This window comes from Myotis nattereri, assembly GCF_964212035.1.
Source record: "Myotis nattereri genome assembly, chromosome: 14".
NCBI lineage: Eukaryota > Metazoa > Chordata > Mammalia > Chiroptera > Vespertilionidae > Myotis > Myotis nattereri.
Genome location: NC_138089.1, coordinates 35715496 through 35738267, shown reverse-complemented (window position 1 = coordinate 35738267; position 22772 = coordinate 35715496). Strand labels below are relative to the sequence as shown.

General features: G+C 40.7%; 1 protein-coding gene and 1 pseudogene across 2 annotated transcripts in view; one reads left to right on the top strand and one right to left on the bottom strand.

Annotated features, from left to right (window-relative positions):
- Positions 1–22772, top strand: part of TMEM108 (transmembrane protein 108) — a 299567-nt gene that overhangs the window by 80923 nt on the left and 195872 nt on the right. The gene's annotated exons all lie outside the window — the stretch shown is intronic.
- Positions 11405–13230, bottom strand: LOC308529631 (COP9 signalosome complex subunit 2-like; annotated as a pseudogene). Its single transcript has 2 exons — positions 12935–13230; positions 11405–12427 (listed from the first exon to the last, which is right to left on the bottom strand). The product of its transcript is annotated as a COP9 signalosome complex subunit 2-like (transcript).

The following is a 22772-nucleotide window of genomic DNA, read 5'->3' as shown; positions in this document are numbered from 1 at the left end:
ACTGTCTTCTCTATACATAATATGTAGATATTTTCTCTAATTTTGTAAAAGTGCTAGAACCTAATGCTTATGAGAATGTATGTTTTTTATCCAGGCCGACTTTAAGTGAGGTTTCATCATACATGAAATAACTCACCATGTTCCTCTTAGCTCCGTAAAGTTTCTCTGGGTTCCTTAATCTGGGAGGCAGAGTGGTCTGGTGAAAGGGGCATGGGTGACTTGGGTGGCTTCTCTGCTTCGCCCTGCACCCATTTCCTCACCTGTAAAGTGGCGATGGTGGCGGTTCTCTGGCATATGGTTGGCACAAGTGGTTAGGCTTTGTCACTGCTCATGCCTTCATCCATCCCTCATCATTTCTCACCTGGATGTTTCACTGGAAGATGATTGTGCTGGTCTATCAGGCCGTTCTCCACACTGGTGTTTGTGGGGCATAGATATACCATCACTTTCCTGTAGCTCAGTACTTCTTTACCATCTCCAGAATAAAAGTCAAATTTCTTAGCATCGCCCTGGAGGCTCTGACTCCTGTTTCATGCTTCAGCACTGTATCTTTCTGCTCTCATGTTGGTCAGTTCCTCCAGAAGCCAATACCAACATGGAATACAGTACAGTGTTGACGGAAAACAATCCGCATGTAAGTGGACCTGTGCCATTCCAGGGTCAGCTGTACCTCTTACCAGTGTTACAGTGTGAAAAGTGAGGCAGAGAGTGGTTAAATAACTGGATCAAGGTCAGAGAGCCAGTGGTGCTGGGATTTGAACCCAGGCAGTCTAGCCCTGGGCCCGTGCTCTCAACCACCAGGCTGTTTTGCCTCTCACAGGCTTTTCCTGGGAAGGCCTTTTCTGATGCCCTGCCCCACCCCTCAGCCCGGCGGCTATTTCCTCTGTGAGGCCTTCATACCCTGGACGTGCCTCTGTGATGGCACATGTGACGGCACTGGAGCCTCTTACACTTGTGGAGAGCTCAGTGAGTCTGTTGAATGACTGGATCCAGACAGAGGAGAGAGTCGTTGATGTGTGCCACATGGACTGTTAAGCTGGAACAGGCCCTTTGGTGAGTAATTTTGTTCCTTTTTTGATGTGTTCCCCCTTATCCAACCTTCAGAGGTTATTTACCTTCTCCTGGCTTGAAAAGAACCCTGCTGTCCCCAGACTTATGCAATTATGAGACAGGACTAATAAGGAACGTCTTTGAAAGAAGTGTGTTCCATAGTTCTTTGTTTTCTTTGTTTTGTTTAATTCTCCTTGTCACATTCATTGGCCAATTTGTATTTCTTTTCAATGTCCCTGAAGTAATGTTTTATTTTTAGATAGCTCTAACCCACAGGGCACTTCAAAGTCAGTATTTCTGGGTTTGTTATAAAGGAATATGTAATTTTTAAAAATTACACATCTGCAGTATGCCAAGGGACTTTCAAAGGGATAGGACAGAAGGGTGTTTTTTTTTCACCTTGACTCTATTGCTTTCCCTTCTCTCCTTCCATAAGGATTATTCCTGAGGTAATGTTAAAGGGGGCGTATAGTAATTAATTCTGCAAACTTCATATTCCTTTTGTGAAGCAGAGAAAGGGCATCCAGGGGGTTGTTCTTCAGCCAGGAAGCTTTAGGTCAACTGCGCAGAGCATACCCCGGTATCATGGAGGATAAGAGTTTATTTTCAACCATTAGATTAAAAAAATTTTATAGATTAAAAAATTTCTTAGGGATTTTCTCCTTGTCAAACAGAATGGTGGTTACCAGAGGGGAAGTGGGTGGGGAAGGATGAAGAGGGTAGAGGGGACCAACTATATACTGAGGAAAGGAGACGAGGCTTTGGGTGGTGAACACACAGAGCATATAGATGCCATTTTATAAAGTTGTATACCTGAAATTACCTAGTGTTATTAACCAATGTTACCTCAAGAAATTTAATAAAAAATAAATAAATGGGAAAAAAAATTTCTTAGGGATTTTCATCTGATAAAAACTAAAGAGGACAGTGTCATGAACCACATGAACACCTCATCTTTTGTCTACATTCTACCAATCTTCGAACCAGACTTGCCTATGCAAATCATGAATGCTAGGCTCTCTGGTCAACTGGTTTTTCTTCCAATGCTTCGTTTCCCTTTGGTTAGACTCCTTTTACTTTCACTGAAAAAAATCAGTCAGTTAGACATATTCCAGCCACTCTTCCCATTTCTCCCCACTCCAGAGAGGAATGCCTTACATCATAATTTGGATCAGGAAGCTGTGAGGTTATCTCATCCTAAAATGGTATAGACACCAGGAGTTAATCAAAAGACACAGTGTCATAGGAAAACAAGGGCAACAGATGGTGGCAATTCCTGCCAGAATGATGAAGGCATCAGAGCTGGTCTTTGAAGCATTTTAGCTTTTGGAGAAACTTTTGGATAGATGATGGAAGAAACAATAATTGCAACTTTTATTACTATGACAATAATAGTCAACATTTTAGGCATGCTTACTACGTGCTGGGCACTGTTCCAAGCACTTTTACATATATTATTTCATTACTTCTCACAGCAACCAAGTTAGGTGCAGGAACTATTAACATCTCCATTTTACCGATGAGAAGCCTGAGGCCCAAGGGAGTTAATTCACCCAAGAACACACTGCACAGGGAGGTAGACATTCAGACACTCATGGGATCATAGAGTGGGAGTGAAGGTCTTGGAGCCCAACTCCTTTGTTAAAGAAGCCATCGAGCAAGGGGCCAAGGGGCTTTTCCAGGACGCACAGCTAGTGGGTGGCGGGGCTGAGACCTGTTCCACAGCCTTGACCTGGGCCTGGTGTGTTTCAGTTCTATCAGCAGCTGTCTCCACTGCCAGGGCACTTCAGGAGGCCTCATGATATCAGTTCTCTACCTTTCAGCTTTTGTTATGATTGACATTTATCTTACTATCACTTCCTTCCAGAAATATAGCTTGCTTGTGTGGTTTTTTGGTTTTTTTACCGAAATTACTAAACTTTGCAAAGATTTTAGAGAATACAACTGTTGAAGACATGCAAAGTCAATGTAGACTTGAGGGAAGAGTCTCTTGCCTCCTTATGTGAAACTCTAAATATAAAATGTTTTCATTCCTTTGTTGAATTTCCTCTACCTGATGGTTTCAAAAAGTGATTGATGCCTGAAGGATAATTCCTTTCTCTACCACCAAAGGCATTGCTCACTGTGGCGCTTACTCACTTTATTTTATGGTTTTAATGGAAAAGGCCATACAAAGCAAAGGTTCAGAATGAAAGGAAACTGAAACCCATCACTGGTTCTCAGATCAGAGGCTGCAGTAGAAGGTGGGAATATGGTTGAGTTTTAAGGCTTTCCCTCTTCCCTTTTTATTTTTAATGTATGTTAACTGTATACTCATGAGTTTTTATATATTTTCTATTTTACAGTCAATTATAGTAATTACTTTTTGACCAAGTTTGGCCACTGGAAACCTCTTTAATCTGGTTCCTGTGTCTTTTTTGCCATAACTCTATTAATCTTTGAGTCTTTTCTTGTGATCATACAATGTCCCAGTAAGAAGTTACATGTTATATTTTGTGGGGGTAAAATTTTAACTTTGTTATGGAAGAACAGAAGTGGTTTAGATTATGTGGAATTTAGAACTCCTTGAAAGATGTTGATGGCCATTAGTTAGATCAATGTACCATTTGTGATAAAAAATAAATGTATGTCAGCCTTCATGAGCAATATCTTTACAGTGGACCCTTATTTTGGAAATGGAATTTATAAGTTTTCTAAATCAAGGGTTTCCATTTTTTACTAATTTTATGTTTTCTTTTTTTTAATTCTTTCATTAATTTATTTTTTTAAATATATTTTTATTGATTTCAGAGCAGAAGGGAGAGGGAGAGAGAGATAGAAACATCAGTGATGAGAGAGAATCATTGATTGGCTGTCTCCTGCACACACACCCCCTGGGGATTGAGCCCACAACCCAGGCATGCCTGGGATCTAACCCAGGACCCTTCAGTCCGCATTCTGACACTCTATCCACTGAGCCAGACTAGCTAGGGCCCGTTCGTTTCTCTCTTTGCTGAGCCACATTTTTAAAACAGAGAAAGAGAGAAGAAAGAATAGAAAGACCACACTGATAACTGCTTTCTAAGGCAATGTCACATGAAAAGAAATAGAATTCTTGGATAGTGATCCTGTCCAGAGAGTGGTGAAAAGCATGGCGTGCCCAAATATTTGCTGTCCTTCGTGTCCTTCTCTGTTCCCTGTATTTAAGATTCTCCCTGTTCCCTTGAGCCCCTCTGCCCTCTCCAGCATTGGCTAGAGTTTAAAAGCATCTTTCTTCAGAGCCAGATATGCTGAAGTCACATTTTCTTTCTCTTCTTATTTAATCTCTGGAGCATTTGAGTTGTCTTTTTCCATCTGTAAAGTGAAGCAAAACCATCCTTTAAAGTTGGAGGTAAGGATTAAATGACAAATTTTACACCATATAAGTCCAGGACCTGACCACAGCAAAGGTCCAGTAGTTGTTGAATTCTTTCTACTTTGCATCATATTTACTTATACCTGCAGGATCTGTATCTGCCTCATTTCTCTAAGCAGTCTTATTGTTACATATAATACAACTATAAAATGCATAAATAATTACAGTTTAATGAACTATTGTAAGATGAGCATTCTTTTAAACATGTGAAGCAGGTCTCATCTTCCTCCTATGGACGAGGTACTGTCTTGTACTGACAGCCAGAGGTCAGACATGGGAAAGAGAGATGGCGTTTCCTGTAGGTAAATTAAGTTCGCCCAAATCCAGCGAAGACATTGTTAGCAAAAGGGAAAGCTCTTTGACCAGGACTATAGGGTTTCGGCATTGCTGTGGATTAGCCACACAATCCCATACTGGCCTACTTTGCATTTTTAAAATCACAAAATGGCTTGGGAAAAAGCAGATATTGAGAAATCCTTATACTCACCCCAGAAATCTTAAACTCCCACTTGTAAAAGTAAATTTGGGATGTCGGGAATCCCTGAGGAGAAACATTGAACTTGAGGATCTTGGCTCTGCTCAACTTTCACTCAGTGCCAGACACCAACAGTAGCCTACACTCCTACTTGATTCACTCTGTCCTCCCTCTTCTCTGGGCTCCTCCCTCTTTATAGTCTTAGGCTGTGACTCTGCTGTGTATCTCCTTGACCTGCTCCGAGATGAGGAAAGCTTCTGTCACTAAGACTGGTTGTGCCAGGCCCACACTGTGCACCCCCTTGCACTCTCCTTGGACTCCCTGGCATTGTGGTTAGCTTGTGTTAGCTTTGTCTCTCTAACAAGACTGAAGATATCTTGAGAGTAAGGACCATGGCCAGCTTTCTTGACATCTGAGCACTTAGTGTTGTTATCCATCTACCATGTGTGGTGGTGGTCAGAGAAGAGCCTTGGGTTTGCCTGGCCTTCATTTAGCAGCTGAGGTCATTGCTAATTGTGTCATTAGAGTCAAGGTCCAACACTCTGGTGCCTTTGAGAACTACAGTCACGTGCCACTTAACAATGGGAATATGTCCTGAGAACGCTGTTAGGTGATTTCGTCCTTGTGCTTACACAAACCTACATGGCATAGCCTACTACACACCTAGGCCATATGGTATAGCCCAGTGGTCGGCAAACTCATTGGTCAACAGAGCCAAATATCAACAGTACAATGATTGAAATTTCTTTTGAGAGCCAAATTTTTTAAACTTAAACTATGTAGGTAGGTACATTGTTATTAATTAATTAGGGTACTCCTAAGGCTTAGGAAAAGCCACACTCAAGGGGCCAAAGAGCCGCATGTGGCTCATGAGCCACAGTTTGCCGACCACGGGTATAGCCTATTGCTCTTAGGCTACAAACCTGTACAGCATGTTACTGTATAAAACAACATGAGGTTAAGTCAAGCGCAGGATATAATGATGCAATCACGAGATGTGTTAAACACCACATGTATAAGGCTGTTGCCGGGCATAATATGGCATACAGTTTTACAGCAAACTTTTTTTTTTTGAATAGCAAAGCTTGAGCTACTGTATGTTTCCCTCTTAATTCCAACTCATTTTTATGAATCCATGTTAGCAGTTAATCACATAAGAAATTTTGCATGATTCATGGTGCCAAGTGGTACATTTACACTTTGTTTGAATATTTGCATTGGAATAAATATTGATATTGACTGTTTTTTAAAGGACATTTCTGATTGATAATAGACATTTTAATAGGAGCTTACCAGATTGACATCAAGAATCATGAAGCTACGGTATTTAATGACAGCCCTTGACATTGCTAGAGGATCATTGAGGGAAGCTTGCTCTGACATGAAGATTGGCTGTGCCATGGCCACAAATGCCATGTGCAGCCATCCAGTGTGTACAGCCCTGGTCACCATCATAATGATGTCAGTTGTCTAGTCAATTTGCTAGTTACTTTTCTATAATTTTAAATTATTATATTTTGAATTTTTATTTTAAAAGATTTGTTTTTTGTTCTTTTGCTGTAATTCATTGTGGATAGCTTTCTTTTGTTCACCTTAATCTGAATGTGCTTCATGTACAGCTATGGCGCTCTATGGTCAGGTAAGTTTGGTGACAGTAATGTAAGTTGTCACTTCATATGTATAATGACTGAGTAGGCAGTGAACTTGACAAGTAAGTAGAGGAGAGGAGAGGTTCAGGAGCTGCAGGGAGGCTGGCTTAATGAATATCTGACTTCCCTAATCCCGGATTTGTATCAGACGGTGTGGTTCAAAGGTGTAAGTGAGCTCTCATTTCCTAGCTCTGAGGAAAAAATGCTAATGTCCTGGTTGGAAATCTTATTCATTCATAAGTTGACCTGCTGAAAATAGGTCTGACTGTGTTGACTAGACTGAAAACAGGTTTGTTGGCTGTCTGTATTCCAGCATTTGGTAAACATCCCAAGTTCAATCATATGTCAGATTAGCATGTGTTCAATATGTAGAATTCTTGAACCCAACTACACAAAAATGAAAAGCTCAACTAATGGAATTGAAAGGCAGGTTCATACTCTGCCAACTTTACAGGTAAGCATAAGCACAGATTAAAATGAGACCAGCAAAGATGAAAAAACATGGGTAGGGCTCAAAGAAGATCTTACAAGCATGTTAGTAAAACTCTAGAGAACTTGGGGCAAGGGCCTAATTACACAAAAGGAAACATTTTTTAACCCAGAGAGATAATTGCTTTTAGAGCATGTAGATTTTCACCCTGGAATCTGTAGTCGTTCCCAAGGAAAAAATAAAACAAAATAAAAAAACTTCCCTAAAGTCCTTCATGTAAAACACCTGGAGCCAGGCAAAAGGTTGTCAATGAGAATTCTGAACTCTCTAGCATCTCAAGGCAGTGATGTAATCCTCATTGCTTCATAAATATAACAGTTCTTGAGGATAATGTTCTCCCCCAACTTAATTTTAAAAGGAAATATCACATAGATACTGTTTTGTTGGGATCCAGTACATAGGGATTTGAGGTTTATGTATCATTGACTCCTTCCCATCTCAGCTGTGGGCAGAATGATTTTGGGACAAAGCCATCAGTATGCATCAATAAGTCATTTCCCACCATTATAAAGCTATTTTATACTTTACCAGATAAGCTTGAGAAGTTAAAGTACTACCATTTTCATATTAATTCTGTAAGAAATTCCAAAGTTTCATTGTAAGGATGAGACAAGGTGCCCTGGCCAGTGTGACTCAGTTGGTTGGAGTGTTGACCTGTATAACAACAGGTGGTGGATTTGATTCCCTCCCTTCCTCCCTCCCTCCTCTCTCCCACCTCCCCTTCCCCTCTCTCCCTCTCTCTTTCTGTCTCTCTAAAATCAATCTTAAAAAGTTTAAATAGATCTTAAAAACCATCATGGTATCATAAGAACATGTACGTGCCGTGCTTGTTTTGAGTCTCTCTGAAAATATGCATTACTTGGTACCACCTTCTATTGCTCAGTTCCAACTGGTCTGTTCCTGTCTAATAGATCACTGAGTCTATATAACAGGGGTCCTCAAACTTTTTAAACGGGGGGCCAGTTCACTGTCCCTCAGACCGTTGGAGGGCCAGACTGTAGTTTAAAAAAAACTATGAACAAATTCCTATGCACATTGCACATATCTTATTTTGAAGTAAAAAAACAAAACGGGAACAAATACAATATTTGTATTTGCATGTGGCCCTCGGGCCGTAGTTTGAGGACCCCTGCTATATGAAGTATGATAACTTCAAAGTACTTCGAGTTTCAAAATTACAAGACATGTGTTGAGAGGAAACTGCAGCCTTTTCCTTTGGTACCAGACTGAGACACTCCTCTCTGACAACTGTTGAAATGGTAGGGAGGGAAGTCAGGAGGAAACAGTCCATCATTTCTAATTCTGTAGTCCTCACTGAAGCTATATTTTTATTATAATACATCCATTCATAGAAGCATCAAGTGTTTAAAAGTGAAAAGGGGAATTACCCAGAAAGAAACAGCACAAAGCTGTGTGAGTATCTAACAGAGTTCACTTACAGATATCTGAAAAATTTACTCTGTCATATCAGTAGGCCTGGGAGGAAAAAGATAATCTCACTTTTAATATTTTATATTTGTAGTCAAGGATTTGAAAGGTTGGAATGGAGTTTCACTTGAGGTGCGGAGCTGGGACTGTCACTGTATTCTTGGTGAGGGCATAAAATCTTCCCCTGCTTGGCAAGAAAGCTTGCTCCTCAACCCTGGGTGGGCAAAGTTTGGAGGCAGGAGACCTGAGACTGGTTCTCCGTCTTTATTATGTGTATTAGCTTGGCCAAGTCACTTTACTTCTATGCAAATAGAGTCAGATCAGATGTCAAAGACACTTGCCAACATTCTCTAATTCCGTGGTTGGTAAACATTGTTTCTGCTCAACTCTGCTCCAAGTGGCCTGGAATATGTGAAATTAATATGACTTACTGGGTGGAGGAAACTTAATTCTGATAGAGCCAGACATTTCCCAGAACAGATGGATAGAAGGCCCAATGCAACTTACTTCAGAAGGTTTTTGTCTTTTCTGGCATTTCCTGTTTACTGAAATATGACCGTGATAGAGATGCTGTCAATTCATTGAAAACTCAAGTGTGGATGGTTGTGACTCCGTTTATGCTGGTTCCTTTTTATGCTGCTGAGAAGTCAGTTCTTGGCCATCCATGAACCTGTCATTTGCATTTATAATAGGTGATAACAGTGCAGGGAGTTGATGCGTGAAACAGGTGCCTGAGTAGCTAAGAAGGTCTTAGAAGCTTGAGTTGTATCATAGACCAGCTCTTGTGTAGATGGCGAATATTGTAGCCCAGGTTTTCAGTTCAGTCCTTGTTTCCAGCAGAAACTTCTCTGATGATGTGAAAATACGCAGGTCTGTGTTTCTTAACCCTCTCATAACCCATGTCCCTCTTGATTAACCCTCAGAATCAATCATTCGCTCTTCCTCCGCCAACCTTTTGCGTACACACACACACACACACACACACACACACACACACACACACACTCACTCTCTCTCTCTCTCTCTGCTGGCCAAGTTGATAACCCTTGGTACAAATAGAAATAATACTATAGATTCATTCATTTCAGAGCATCTCAGTTATAGTTTTGGAGCAATCGCTCTGTGACATGGGATAATTTATCAAACCCCTCTGTAAAAGGAGGGCTTTGGCTAGAGAACCTCCACAAGACCCACACAATTATACTTTCCTCCGCCATCTCTCCCACATGGCATGTTCATGTGCCAGCCATCCTTCAACACTCAGGTGAAATGCCTTCTCTTTGAAGCTGTATTGATCCCCCCATGTAGCATTAATCTCTCCTGTCTACTAATTTCCATAGTACATATCTCATTTTTTAAATTAGTGGTATTTATTTCTGCTTTGTAGATATAAATATTATTTTTCTTCTACTGGATTGTAGTCCCTTGAGAGCAGAATTTCTATTCCAATTCCTGGTATAGCTCTTGAATAAATGAATGAGTAAATGAATGAATGAATGAGTGAACGAACTAAGGAGGGAAAATGTTAATGAGTGAATTAATTCATCACTGCATCCCCATTTGGTACTATACTGTTCAATAGTAGACCCTCAGCAAATGTTAATAAATGAATAATTCTGATTTTCCCATTATTCCCTTAGGCCAGTGGTCAGCAAACTGCAGCTGGCGAGCCACATGCAGCTCTTTGGCCCCTTGAGTGTGGCTCTTCCACAAAATACCACGTGCGGGCGCGCATGTACAGTGCGATTGAAACTTCGTGGCCCATGTGCAGAAGTCGGTATTTTGTGGAAGAGCCACACTCAAGGGGCCAAAGAGCCACATGTGGCTCGCGAGCCGTAGTTTGCCGACCACTGCCGTAGGCCCTTTTTATAGATAATTTCTGATTAATTAATGAAGAGGTTTTTAATAGCTGATAGTCTGATGTGTTGCTGCTCAGAAAGGAATTTGTGTTTTAATAGTAGACTCTTTATTTTATTTTTTTAATATATTTTATTGATTTTTTACAGAGAGGAAGGGAGAGGGATAGAGAGTTAGAAACGTTGATGAGAGAGAAACATCGATCAGCTGCCTCCTGCACACTCCCCACTGGGGATGTGCCCGCAACCAAGGTACATGCCCTTGACTGGAATTGAACCTGGGACCCTTCAGTCCGCAGGCTGACGCTTTATCCACTGAGCCAAACCGGATAGGGCTAATAGTAGACTCTTTAATGGTGTACATTTCAGATAATGGACTGGAAGTAGTTTATGGGATGTATGGGCTCATGTAGTCAGGGACAGGAGGCGGTTCCATCTACTCTGCAGGTGACTGTCTTTCAACCTCTGTATTTGTATGTATTGCACTTTGAATTTGTTATGCAAACAAAAATTCTCCATAGAACACTTAATTGTGGCAAAGCTGACAGCTGCTATTTTGTTCCCTTATAAATATTTCTTTCTTTTTTTTTTGAGAATTGACATTTTTCAAAATGTGGCACACATCTTAATTTGTACATGAGAAAAGGAAGTGTTCAAATGGGTATGCATTTCAAGTTATTGCAGGTTATTTGTGAGAGAATTTCTATAGATAAACCATGTTTTAAATTTAACCAACAGTAGCCTGTCAGTATACTGAATCATGACAAAAAATTTTCTCTCTGGTCATGTTGCCTGTGACAAACCACTGTGTTTAGGGCAAGATGTCAATACAGCATAAATCCCATGGCATTTAGTTTTCTTCTAGAGATTAAAGCTGTTTTTCTTGGAATAAATGAAGCAGCAAAACACAAACCAGTTGATTAAAAAAAAAAAAGCACTCCTGTCATACTCCAATAATTTTCAGCACACATCAACCAACAGTAGTTTTGTCATTCCCAATTCATTTAAGAAGTGCATCTCTGCACTGTTGCCTTGCGTATGCCTGTAAAAGCTTGTTCTCTGTTAAGCCAGTTGACTGACTACAGCCTGGTTGAGAGAATGTAGTTGATTGGTCCATTTATCAAGTGCAGTTTATTGGGCACCATCCTTCATCCAATGAGGAGTTGGTTGGCGTGATTGGTTCAGCCAGGAACAGTGTTATCCAGTATGCACTGCACTAGCAAGCTCTCCACATCAGCTACGTCTGTGCTTAACTTCTTGGAAATAAAAGGAATATGTATTCTGTGTAAGGCTCAATTTTATGAGCACCTGTGTTCTGGTGTTTCACAAAAGCTCTTCAGTGTGTTCCCTTATGGAAGGGTCATCCGTGATGTTGCTGTGATTTGTTTTCAGAATCTTTTCAAATTCAGTGATGTCATTATTCTGACAGGCACTTACTAAATTCGTCATTGCGAGAATTTCTGGATCAGTTTTGTATGGCTTGGCCTACTGTGAGTCAAATTGATTTATTCCCCATTTCATTAGCCTATTTCCTAAAACCAAATATTTTAAGCAAGTGGTTCATCTTGGACTTCCTGGTTCATCATAATCCTTGAAAGCTTCAAAAAAACCAACAAAACACCATACAGTGTGTGCCTATCAAATTCACCTTCCCTCAAGTGCATATTGCCACCATGTTCTCTGATGACTCTTGTGATCAGTGGGTGAGGGATGACAGACTGGATGTGAAGTGACTGTTCATAGAGGGTTTTAAGTTTTTTATTATTTTTTCTGTGTGTGTACATTTGAATTTCCAAAGCATATATTTCTAATAACTGTGCACCCTTCTTCAGGTCATCTTCTCCATCACAAGTCTGGCAGGATTGATGCAACTGGCATACAGTTTTTAAAGCTTTCCATATTCCTTCTGTTCTAAATACAATTTTTTAAGCTTTGTCTTTCTCTTAAACCACAGTCCATCATTCTTAGCATCTTTTAAAGCTTCCAGTGTTGTTCCATAGAATCCCTGTACTAAATCCATCCGTTTAGAAGTGGAAGTATAATCAAGAATAGAATTAATGGATTTTTCAGAATAATTCCTTATGACTGCACAAGGAATATCTATAAAAATATCTTTGAATATCTATAAAAATAAAAGTATAATATGCTAATTAGACCGGAAAGCCGAACGACCTTCTGGACGAAGCCCCGGCAGCGGGGGCCAAGGCAGAGGCAGTTAGGGGCGATCAGGCAGGCAGATGAGCAGTTAGAGGTGATCAGGCAGGCAGGCAAGAAGTTAGGGGCAATCAGGCAGGCAGACAGAGTGGCTAGGGGTGATCAGGCAGGCAGAGTGGTTAGGAGCAATCAGGCAAGCAGATGAGCAGTTAGGGGTAATCAGGCAGGCAGGCAGACTGGTTAGGGGTGACCAGGCAGGCAGGCAGGTGAGCGGTTAGGATCCAGCGGTCCCAGATTGCGAAAGGGATGTCCAACTGCCAGGATCGGTATCGGGCCTAAACTGGCAGTTGGACATCCCCCAAGGGGTCCCGGATTTCAAGAGGGTGCAGACCAGGCTGGGGGACCATTCCCCTCCCCCCATAGACGAATTTCGTGCACCGGGCCTCTAGTAGGTCAATAGTTGTTTATATCTGTTCATCATTTCTGGAAAGTTAGTCAACTTGAAATTAATCTTAACCATGTGTTTTAGTTCTTTAAATCCCATTCCCCCTTTTCACTTTCACATTCTAAAACCTTCTGGAAACTGCTTCATGCTGCTGTGGGTCATTTTCTTTTAATACTTTGGATTTACAGTACCGATTTTTCAAATCCGCACTTGGCTTGGAGTTACTGTGATCAGAGTATTCCAGGTCATAGTCCTCCTCACACATGAAATTGTCTTCCATGTCAGACATCTTGGCCAGGAAGCGGGGAGGGGGAATATTTTTTTGATTCATCTGCAGTGTTTTTGCTTTTGCCATTTTGGTTGTCAATCTGTAAGCTACACTGAAGAAGGAAGACTGTCTGAGGTTATCTCAAAGGAGATGTAGTTTTCTTAACCTTTCCCACAGTATCTTCCTGGAGTACATGAAGCCACGTTCACTTACCTTTACTCTTAAGGATGCAGCGCGTGGCATCTTTCAATGCGACTAGGAGATGAGGGAGGCTCTTAGAATGTCTCCACTAGTGAACAGCACAGTCTTTATTATCTCTTTGGATGATATCTAAATGGCCTCCCCTCATCCAAACATACAATTTTGATGGCTCTGCCTCACCCACCACCATGCTCCATGTCTTATAACATGTCAAAATAGATGATAGTTGGTAAAGAGCAGTGCAAATTCTCAAGGCCTGCCTGCTTGTTTTGTAACCATTTGTTCTTACTTAATTCAGTCACTGCAGTTTTCTGTGGATTATATTTCTCAGATTCTAGAAGACCAAGTGTATGTAAATAACTTGGTGTGTAGGAGAGACCACGCGTGAACTGACACCTAGTGAATGACTAGTGATGAGAGAAAGGAGGTGTGCCAATATGACAGCTATGAAACCAGGGGAAAATTCCACTTACCTTGTGCAATTGGCCCCAGGAGGAAACATCTGTGTGTCTCAATGGAGGAGATGCGATTTGTCTGTGTTTGTGCTGCAGGTACCTTCCCCTTCCTTTCTCCATCAGGTCAGCTGCATGTTAGAAACATGGTATATAACTGGGAGTAAAAATTAAAGCTTGGTTTAATTGGCCATTCCAAACAATGTTGTGGAAGTTATGGAGGGGCCATGACCATGGGTCATTGTGGGAGCAAGATATAGCCTTTGATCTGTCTTTAGAAGGCAGTATGTTTAGAAAAGCAATCACTCTAGGTTAATAGCGCTGCATCTGTAGTGTTTGGTATTTAAAGAATCAATTTAAACGTCTTTTACTCAAAGAAAAGCCTTAACAGTGTTCTGTGGTTAATGCATTCCAAATATACTTGAGATTTAAGGAGTAGACAAAAAATAAAAGAAGCTGATTTCTCATAGATTAGACTGCTGATGGTGAAAACATAACCACTTTTTAAATTTTGTAATGTTCTTCCTGTGGTGATTCCAGAATGCTTTTAATGTGGTTCTGAGCTATAAGTATAGGTACAAAGGAGTTGTTGATAATAACCCAACCTGGGTGCTTTTACTAGGCCTATGAGTTGATTTTCAGTTGCAGACTCTGCATATTTGTAACCCTCCCACCTCTCAATCTGTCAGTTTTGAAAGAATTAGAAAAATAACATTGGTGGTCTTTTAAAAGATAAAATTAGAAAGCACTGTATACTCAATAGAGTTTTTTAACCTATGAAGTGGCATGATATCTTCATCATAAGAACTAAATATTGCCGAAACCGGTTTGGCTCAGTGGATAGAGCGTCGGCCTGCGGACTGAAGGGTCCCGGGTTCGATTCCGGTCAAGGGCATGTACCTTGCTTGCGGGCACATCCCCAGTGGGAGGTGTGCAGGAGGCAGCTGATCGATGTTTCTCTCTCATCGATGTTTCTAACTCTCTATCTCTCTCCCTTCCTCTCTGTAAAAAATCAATAAAATATATTTTAAAAAAAAAAGAACTAAATGTGCCACAGTCTATTAAGCCACTTTATAAATTATGAACAGCCTTATAAATATATTATAAAATTCTAATTATAAAATGAAAATATATTTTCATGTTTAGTTCTCATCACTTTGCCTTTCTGTCTATTTAGTAATCATATATGCATACAGGTGGCACTGAGGTTGCTTTCAAATTATCTATTGTTTTATTAATATCTATTATACTTATTATTACCTATTTTATTATTCTACTGCTATCTGAATGTTAGACCTCTATGTGGAATTCATCTGTAGTTTGGCATCTTTGAGGTTATTATCTAGAAAGACAGACATGTCGTTTACTGTTACTTTGTAGGACCCTCTCCATTAGTAAAGGGAGATATGCCTTACTATATCCATTACTGTGTACCGATGCTACAATTAGCTTCTCCATGACTTTATAAAGAACTAGCAGTGGGATGTCAAATGTAGGGACACTTGCTTTAGATTTCCTACTTCAGTCTTCTGGCTCCAGTTTCATTCAATCTATGGGAGACCAAGTAAGTGGGGGGACAGAGAAGGGCTTTTTTGTGAGGATGGATTGAAAAAACACACACATAAGAATTCTTCAGCCTCAATAAATATTTACTAATAGAATATATGCTCTAAATCAGGGTTCCTCAAACTTTTTAAACAGGCGGCCAGTTCACTGTCCCTCAGACCGTTGGAGGGCTGGACTATAGTTTAAAAAAAAACTATGAACAAATTCCTATGCACACTGCACATCTCTTATTTTGAAGTAAAAAAACAAAATGGGAACAAATACAATATTTGTATTTGCATGTGGCCTACAGGCCATAGTTTGAGGACCCCTGCTCTAAATCATGCATGTCAAACGTGCTGCCTCGTTTATTTGGCCCATGTTAGCCTTTGAGTTTGACATGCTTGCTCTAAATCAATAAAATAGTGAAGAGCTAGTATTTGTTCAGTACCCCTGAAAGAGTACTCTTTAAAATGTAAATAGACATTAGGACTTAGATTTCACTATCAAATCTGAAACCTGGACGTAATTTTTTTCTTAATACTCTTCTGATTAGAAAAGTGATATCTTAGTTTTAGAAAATCCAGAAAATATAGTCGAGCACTGTAAAGAAAATTAAAAAGCAAAACAAAACACATGCTATTGCAGTTGTTGAGCATCAACCTATAAACCAGGAGGTCACAGTTCGATTCCAGGTCAGGGCACGTGCCTGGGTTTATGGCTTGATCCAGGAGACAGCTGATGAATGATTCCCTTTCATCATTGATGTTTCTATATCTCTCTCCCTCTCCCTTGCTCTCTGAAATCAATAAAAATACATTTTAAAACCACACCCTGTAACCCTAAATCATAGATATCGTTGTTAATCATAACCATAATTAATCACTAAGAATAGCCTTTCAAGCTTTGTTTTATGTGTGCATATCTAGACATCTATACCTAGTTGTGTGTATTATTTTTGATTTTCAAAATGGAAATAGTTTTTATTACCTCAGTTAAAAACATTTCTTCATTGTCATATGCACATATGTGAAATATCCATTATTTAGATAAAACATCATTTATCCCCTATTTTTGGACAATAAGTTGTCTCCAGTGTTTGCTCTCAGATATAGTGAGCAATGAAAAGAGCCTTGTGTGTAACAAATTGGGTGAAAATTGCTAGTTGTTTTATTATTATGGACAGTGCCTAAAAATGGAGTAGCTGGGTACTTATCATTCTAAGGATTTTGAAATATACTGCCCAATTGTCCTCCAGAAGAGTGCATTAAGAGCTCCCATTGTCAATCCATTGTCTTATCAGCCAACCTAGTACTGTTTACTGTAGGCACTGACTCAAAATTATGCTTCCCTCACGCTTCCAGCTTTAGTTAAAGCCTCATCATTTCTTTACTGGTTTACATAAACAGTTTCTCCACGTTTCTCAGAGAAGATCCATATTACCGTGGCTCCTCTGTAGTTTTATAGGAACCCACATATCCTAGCATGTATGCAGAGCTTGGTATTTCTTGGCTCTTGGATCCCTTCTTCCACCTTCAGAGCCAGCAATGGTGAGTTGAACCCTCTTTACATTTTGACCCCCATTCTGTTTCAACCTTCCTGCCTCCCCTTCTCCATGCATCTCTCTGACTTCTCTGCTTTTCAGGTTCATGTGATTACATTAGGCTCACCCAGATCACCTCTGTCTTAAGGTTGGCGAATAAGTAACTAATTCCATCTGCAATGTCCCTTCACCGCAGGTCCTAGATTAGTGATGTTTGAACAGCCAGGGAACAGGAAACTTGGGGGGCAGGGGAGTAGTAACATCTTTAGAATTCTGGCTGTAGCATTCTTACCCCAGCCTCCCTTGACTTTCTCTCCTGTGCAAGTGGAGGGATAAACTGGTTAGGAATGTGTTCCTCAAAAACCATGGCTTATCCTAGGACCTCAGGTTTTGATACCCAAGAAATATTCAAAAGTGCCAAACTAATTTTTCTACCCTGATCCTCAGGATGCTCTGGACATCTAGAACTAAAGTCAACCTTTTTCTCTGTTATATCATGTGTACCCATGGACAATGTGTACATGAAGCCCTCCTGGTCTCTGTGGATGGTTGTTAAAGGGGAAAGGACTTTCTGAAGGCATGCTAGTCCAGTTAATTAAACATTTATCGACTATTCTGCAGACAGTGTCATGGGAAATTCTGACCTGAAGGAACTTATAACTCAGTAGAGGTGAATTTCACCTAAGTAAATACTTACAATAAATGCAGAATGTGAAAAGACTGTAGGAATACACACAGTGCTGTCAGAACCCAGAGGAGGAGGCTGGGACCTCCAACTGAGAGAGGTGAAGGTTTAAAAAAAATGTCATATAGGCAGTCCTTGAAGAAATGTGGTGGTTAAGAAATAATTTTATGCCCTAGCTGGTTTGGCTCAGTGGATAGAGCATCAGCCTGCGGACTAAAGGGTCCCAGATTCAATTCCAGCCAAGGGCACATGCCGGGTTGTGGGCTCGATCCCCCCCAGTAGTGGGTGAGCAGGAGGCAGCCAACCAATGATTCTCTCTCTATCTCTCTATCCCTCTCCATTCCTTTCTGAAATCCATAAAAAAAAGAAAGAATTTTACATATTTACAATCTCCAGAGTACTTTTCTGTATGTACTGGATTTCTTTAGTGCCCACGTTCCTTTTTGCAGCAGGGATTATAGCATTTGTGTTATGGATATGGGAGCTAAGGCCGAGAGACTTGCTCTAATGAGATTGCAGTGTTTGACTGCGATTGAACCAGTTTCACCAACTCTAGATGGTGTGTTTTTACTTCACTACATTAAGACAAGCAGAAGGAAGAGAGCAAACCCTGTGAAGAGAACTGCATAAGGAAAGGCAGCAAGGTGGGCTAGTATAGTGTGTATAGTAGCTAGCCTCCAGTACCCTCCTGTGATCCCCACCTACTGGGATTCACACCTTGTGGAGTTCCCCAATTGGATAGGGCTGGCCTGTGTAGCAACATGATATTACAGAAATAATGACATGTGATTCCGAGACTAGCTCAAAGTAGACATTGTGACTTGCAGTTGGCATTCCTGTCTCTTGCTCTGAGGGGAAGCAGCTGACATGTCCTAAGAGACGAGCATCTCTTTGGGGTGGTCCACGTGGCAGGCCCACGTGAAACCTGTCTTGGCAACAGATCCTGCTGCCCCAGTCGAGCCTTGAGATGACTGCAACCCCAAAGGAGTCTCTGAGCTAGAATCATCCAGGTAAGCTGCTCTCAGATTCCCAACCCACAGAAACTGTGTGAGATGTTTATTGTTGTTTTTAGCCGCTAAATTTTAGGCTAACTTGTTTCTCAGTAATAGGTAACTAATGCAGCCTGGGTTTTAAAAGAGTGAGTAATTAATCTTATTTGAATGGTGTTGAACAGATTGTAAAAAAAAAAAAAAAAAATTGCCCTGGAATCTAAGCACCTAATTTTTTATTCTGTAAGCATGAGGGAGACACTGAAGGGCTTTGAGTGCTTGGAAAAATAGACTGTTGTTGGATAGTTTCTTGCATATGGAGTATTTACAAATTAACTGAATTCCATGCCATTTGGACCTCCAGAGAAGTCACTAAGAGATTAAATGCCCTCCATATACATCTGTCTCATCTTATTTTGAGTCTGAAAATCTTAAGATCTCTGCTTGACTCTTTTTGCAATCCTAGGAATTATACTTTATTTTTATATTTCTAATTAGTAGAGCACCTCATACTTCCAGCATTCCTACAAGGCTAGCATGAACTCCTGAAAGACAAAATGGCTTGTCCGAAGTGTGTGCTACAGGCAGATCGGTAGGTTACCGCCAGAAGCAAGCGTATGTGGTGCCAAACACAAGCATAGGGAAAAGTGTGTAGTGGGAAAACTCTTCTCTGAAGCTTCTATTCTCTGGCCTTTTGGTGGAGTCAAATTATGAAAGGGATTTAATTGCCAGCAAAACCTTGACATCAACTCATAGCAACTGTGAAAGAGTGATTGCTTGTGATTCACCAGGATGCGTAGGAAGGATCAGGTGACACATCCTGCATCTTTGAGAGCTTATGGGCTTGGAAGCCCTCGACCTAAACTCTGTCAGTGAATAGCCATGACCTATAAGCTACAGCCTTCTCAGGAGAGTGATGTTGGTGGAGTGAATGCTTTCCTTTTAAGTGAAGTGAAATCCAGGTGTAGAAGATGTGGCCTGACATGACCCCACATCTTAGGATTTTGCTTGAACACTGTAAGGGCTAATAGGTCTCCTGTGGAGAACTTGTCTCTGAAGATGACCTATCTGTAACATGGGTTCGGGTAGTCATGCAGGTGATTTCAGAGACTTTATCCATGGTTGGTTCTGCTTGAAGCTCAGAGGCCAAATGATAGAGTGGAAAGACCAGCAGGCTGGAGAGTTAGGAGATGAAGTGCTAGTTCTCACTGCGCCGCTCACTAGTGTGATCTTGGGCAAATGTTGAATCTCCCTGGGTCTCCATTTCCTTGCCCATAAAATGAGGGAGGTTTGGATTAGATGATTCCCAAGGTTCCTTCTAACTACACATCCCATGACTTGTGATTACTCTTATGGAATCTCTCCATCAAAATTGAGTTACCATGTATCTCTGGGGAGAGTTTAGAGCAGTGGTTCTCAACCTTCTGGCCCTTTAAATACAGTTTCTCATGTTGTGACCCAACCATAAAATTATTTTCGTTGCTACTTCATAACTGTAATGTTGCTACTGTTATGAATCGTAATGTAAATAGCTGATATGCAGGATGGTCTTAGGCGACCCCTGTGAAAGGGTCGTTCGACCGCCAAAGAGGTCATGACCCACAAGTTGAGAACCACTGGTTTAGAGTGATAAGGTGACTCTATTTCTAAAGGGAATAAGATAAATATTAAACCCAAAAATGTTGCTTGGAAACTTTATACAGTTATTAGACCAGTGCATATCCATTTGCTTAGTTTTCTGTGTAACATGAGTATTCCTTTTTAATTATAAGAATTATTTAATTTCTAAAACTCATAAAGGTTATGGTGGGAAGAATTAGAAAGGCTGCCTACCATTGCATGCATTAATAATGCATGAGTAAGCAAGTGAGTCTGTGCCATAGATACCGTTCAGTGTGTTTTATATTCTGTTTAATAATTGCAGTTTTAACCAAGTAGTATGATTTACAGCATCTTTTTAATACCTTGAAGGAGGTACAGCCTCCTGCCTACTAATCAGACTGATCTTAGTTTTGGTGCAACATTAGTATTTAATAGGACACTTGGGAACTGTGATGTGTAGCTATTATATTTGCTATTATATATTTTCTTTTCAGGATTGGTAAGTGGAGGCAGGGACCCTGACAGAACCCCACAGGGTAACTGAAATTCACTAATTAACTACAAATCCTGTATTTTAGCTTACACTGTGATTGCAACTCTTCTTCACGGAGCCTGACTATTTTGCCTACTTTTTTTCCCTCCCTTTTCTGCTCATGCTTTCCTTCGAGAATTTGTGAAAATGCAAACAGATGAGCAAGGAGAGAAATGAAAAATAAAAGGAAATTAAGGGGGCTAGATGTTGCAAGAAATACATACAATCAAACTCTGGTGATTCTGCAGTTGATTTGAGTGTGGGGAGGGAAGGGAGTGAAGGTGGTGAGCAACTCGCCCAGTTGAGCGTGCAGTCACAGCTAAAGACACTGAGCAGACGGGATGACAAGTAGAAATAAGTAGTTAGTGCTGTGTATGTGAAAGGAAATATTTCTATATCAGTCCTTCCACTATGGACCCTATTTACACACTCCAGTAGGTTCTTTTTCTTTTTTTTTCTAGGCTCCTTTCATTCTAAGGGGATTACATCCTCCATTGCTTTCTGTCCACAAACCCTACAGTGCCATTTGATCAGCATGTTTGTGACATTTCGGGCCGGATCAGGAATTGACCAACTCTAATGGTCTGAGGAAGTGGTGAGCATTGCTGGGTGACCAGCATCCTGCTCTCACAGAACCAGAGGGTAGTGTGTATCCCTTGCTAAGTTATAGAGCAGGGGCGGAGGGATGCTGGGATTCTAGCAGACCTTTTCAAAACTCTAACTTGAAACAGATGCAAACTCTTGAACCTACTAAAGCAAAACTTTGTCTCCTAAGGCTGCGGTTCTTAAACTTGAGTGTGTGTCAAAATCTTCGGGGGGCTGCTTAAAATCCAGTTGTTGTGCTCCACCCTCAGAGTTTCTGATTCAGTAAGTACGAGATAAAGCCCAATCATTCGCATTTCTAACAAGTTCCCAGGCAATGTGGATGCCGCAGGTCCAGGCACAACATTTTGAGAACCCCTGTCCTAAGATTTTCCCAACCTGGAGCGACCTAAAATCAGACTCCAGCCCCTCTGTTCTTAGTCCTGTCACCCCTTTGAGCCAGCTTGGCTCTGACTCACTGCTCCTTGGGTCTGTGTGTGCTTACATCCTGCCTTTCAGATCCGTAGTGTCCCAGACACCGGAGACTGTGTCTGAACTCTGGGATGCCCAAACAATCTGAATTCCTGAACTCAGTATAAAACCAGAGGTTTAGAGCAGAATTAGGATATCCTATGACCTTAGGAACACTGACATTTAATCTAGAAAATAACACTTTTAGGTGGGGAGAATTCTCTCCTTTATCTATGAAGAATTTAAACTCAATGTTTAAATTACATCCTTAAAAAGTAAATGACAGAACTGATATCTCAGCCCAAGGCTCTGGCTTTAATTCCTGACTTTCTTTCAGGAAATCTTTCTCCAGGTTCCATTTTGAGAGTTTTCACCACCCTCTTTCCTTGCTTTTATGTAGCCAAGATTATAAGACTCTCTTTAATTAGGGTTTGAATTATGACTTACATATACATATGTATGGATTCATTTACATATGAATATATACACACACAAATGCTCCTTTGTTTTATTTTTCATATATTTTTATCATTCTGTATAATATACATCTTTGTAAGTTGCCCTAAAGCAGTTTAAGAACAAGGCAAAGAATACATAATACCCCCAGGTATAGTAAACGTGCACCCACATTAGTCATCCACATGCAGCCTGGACTTTTCTCCATACCTCACATTAAGTCTAAGAAAATGTGTGTCTTTGGTGGCCGTAGACTTACACTAGGTTCCTGCCATGCCCTTGACTGCCTTTAGTAAATAAAGTGGAAACTGCCCTTGCTGCCCTGCCCTCCTCCCCTTGTCCCCAGTACCTCTCCATAAAGAAGACTGGGGCATCCTTTAGTTCTGGTGGGAGACAGCTGGCACATCTGCATTGACATACTCACTCTGTTAGAAAATAAGAACAGCCCTGAGGGCTTTGAGAATGTGTCTGCACTGAGTTTATCTACTTTGCCCACATCAATAGC